We start from the raw sequence: 3,568 nt of genomic DNA on the forward strand, positions 1-3,568 counted from the left end.
TTGAGGAAGGTGATGAGTGTCATGGATCATCACCTTCTTCATGTTTAAGCGCGAATGAACATCTTAGATAGGAACACACACGTTTGAATGGAGAAATAGAAACAATTGCATTAATTCATTGAGACGTTGCAGAGCTCCTCACCCCCAATAATGGAGTTTAGAGACTCATGCTGCCAAAAGGTACAATTTTTAGATCTAAAAATGTCATGAGATACAAAATAAGTCTCTAAAAGTTGTTTAAATACCAAACTAGTAACCTAGGTTTACAAAAAATGAGTAAACTCAGATAATTGGTGCAGAAATCCATTTCTGGGGCCCACTTGGTGTGTGCTGGGGCTGAGACTAAAGCTTCTCACGTGCTTGGGCTGTTTCTGGAGTTGAACGCCAGGTTGTGACGTGTTTTGGGCGCTGAACTCCAACTTGTAACCTGTTTCTGGCGCTGGACGCCAGACAGCAGCATGATACTGGCGTTGAACGCCAGTTTACGTCATCTATCTTCGCGCAAAGTATGGACTATTATATATTGCTGGAAAGCCCTGGATGTCTACTTTCCAACCCAATTGAGAGCGCGTCAATTGGACTCCTGTAACTCCAAAAAATCCATTCCGAGTGCAGGGAGGTCAGGATCCAACAGCATCAGCAGTCCTTTTTCAGCCTAACTCAGATTTTTGCTCAGCTCCCTCAATTTAAGCCAGAAAATACCTGAAATCACAGAAAAACACACAAACTCATAGTAAAGTTCAGAAATATGATTTTTGCCTAAAAACTAATAATATTATACTAAAAACTAATTAAAACATGCTAAAATCTACATGAAATTACCCCCAAAAAGCGTATAAAATACCCGCTCATCAGATGCACAGCAGTAAAGATCAGAGAACACTTTTTCTATTTATCCAAAAATGGTAAGCCAGAAGATTTGAGATGAAGTGAAGAAAGTAAGTTGCATGCAAATGGAAATAAATCACCTTTTAATTTCTAACTCAACTTGATGGGTGATTAGATCTTTGCTTTGTGATTAAGCTTTCTCTTTCTTTCTTCTCTGATAAAAGTAGCAGGAGGAACACAGCTCTCTTTCTAATATTTTGTTGCTGACCGAAGCAATAAGAGAGAGTGAAGACTTCAATCTTGTATGAGAAGCTTGGTGGGATCAACTTGGGTAAGCATTTCGGGCTTGGGTTTGCTTTCTTCATATTCAGCCCGTTGGTTTCTTTGGCTTTGTTTCTTTTGGGCTCCACTTGACTAACCAGCCCATTAGCCTTGATGTTTTATTTTTATTCCATTTTGGGCTGCTAGACAAAGTCTTGACCTGCATTGTTTAATAAATAATTAGTAACATATCATTATTAACACTCAACACTAATTATTTATTTTACCCAAAAATAATGTTTGTCATCACTAATTAATTTAGTTAATTTCTTAACTCAACAATCTCCCCCTTGATGACAAACATAATTAAAACATTTATCAAAAGGATTTGAATTTGAATAGAGTTAAGAAACTTCCCTTTGAATGATGTCACTTGCTTTTGTGTTGCTCCCCCTTTCTCTTTCAAGAGTTGCTCCCCTAGATTTATGCTCTTCTCTTCTTTCCTATTTGCATATACTTATTGGGAACACAATAAAATACTATATACTGTCTATGGATGCAGCAAACAGTAATAGTTTCAAACAGTTATAACATCTCATGAAACAGAGCTAAGGAATTTTACAAAAATAGCCAAAAGTTCAGCCCAAAACTGAATCAAAATATCTTAGCAATAATAACAATTATCCAGCTCAAGTTTTAACCAAAACAGAGCATCAAGACTAACAAAGGCAAAACAGCAATAGATCATATAAAGCAAGTTCAAATTTTTATGTCAAAAAAATCACAGCAACAACAAAATTAGCAAAGCAAATTCTCATGCCAAACACGCACAGCAACAGCAAAATTTGCAAATTCATATTCATATGCCATATGCTACTAAATTTAATTCAATTCATACAACTACTCCCCCTTTTGTCATCAAGGGTGTACAATAAGCAAGATCAACAAAAACATCACCTTAACCCCTGCAAGAAAGTGTTAGAGACTTTTCTTTGATGATACCAGATTAGCGTGATGTTCTCTCCCTTTCTTTCATATGAGTTGCTCCCCCTTAATGTATGCTTATCGCTTAACCTGAGGACACAAACAATAATGGCACATATTGCAAACTACCAACACAACATAAAGTTCATTCACCAGCACAACATAAAGTTCAAATGACTTAAAGTCAGTCAAGTTCAGTTCACAAACAAGTCAGCCAAGTTCAATTCACAAACAAGTCAAACAGATTTCAATTCATAAACCCAAGTCAGTCACCAAACACAAGACTAATCAAAACTAATATCCAATAATCTCAGTAAGTCTTATGTCTTATCAAGCCTCATATATGCATTTTTCTCCCCTTTTGTTATCAAGGTGAGAAAAATAAAACAAAATAGAACCTGCAAAATAGTGTGTTAGAGGCATGTTAAAGCTAGATGTTGCGTTTTGAAATACAAAAAAAATTCGGAAGAGATAAAGATCATATTTCAACCAGCAACACCATAGTTATATAACAAAACTCACAATGTTCAAATACCAATTCTTGGTAAAAAATCATTAGAACCAAAAAGAGAATTTCATATCACTTGAAGGTTTCAAAAACAAAAAGAGACCACATGTATAATAAGATTCAAGCATGGTCCATGTCCATTTTTTACACGACAAAAACCAGATCTCTCATTTCTTATTCAACAAATGTCTCTTTGACCTGCAAAATAGAATTCTCAAACAAGACATTAGCACAATTAAAACAGAAGTTGCAATTTTTCAAAAATTAAAATGATGATAATGAGAAATGTAGAAAAGACATGCATAATACATGAATAGGTTTGCAATTTGCAGCAAGTTAAGAGAATTCTTGAAAAAATTTCAGAATCCTATTTCAAGAACGTTCAAAGCCTAGAAGATAAAGTGCAGAGTGATGGTTCTTCTTCTGCCCAGAATTGTCTCATTCGAACCTGTGAGACCAAGACTTAACAAACACATCAGCAAAGCTCAAACAATGAATCATAGCTTAAAATCCCTAAGCTAGTCCTAAGCATGCAAAATCTGTCCTTGGCTAATGGTTTTGTAAAGATATCTGCTAATTGCTCCTCTGATTTAACAAATTGAATGCAAATATCCCCCTTTTGGACATGTTCTCTGATGAGCGGATATTTTATACGCTTTTTGGGGGTAATTTCATGTAGATTTTAGTATGTTTTAATTAGTTTTTAGTAGAATATTATTAGTTTTTAGGCAAAAATCATATTTCTGGACTTTACTATGAGTTTGTGTGTTTTCCTGTAATTTCAGGTATTTTCTGGCTGAAATTGAGGGAGCTGAGCAAAAATCTGAGTTAGGCTGAAAAAGGACTGCTGATGCTGTTGGATCCTGACCTCCCTGCACTCGGAATAGTTTTTTGGAGCTACAGGAGTCCAATTGATGCGCTCTCAATTGGGTTGGAAAGTAGACATCTAGGGCTTTCCAGCAATATATAATAGTCCATACTTTGTGT

Source organism: Arachis duranensis, chromosome 4, assembly GCF_000817695.3.
Source record: "Arachis duranensis cultivar V14167 chromosome 4, aradu.V14167.gnm2.J7QH, whole genome shotgun sequence".
Lineage (NCBI taxonomy): Eukaryota > Viridiplantae > Streptophyta > Magnoliopsida > Fabales > Fabaceae > Arachis > Arachis duranensis.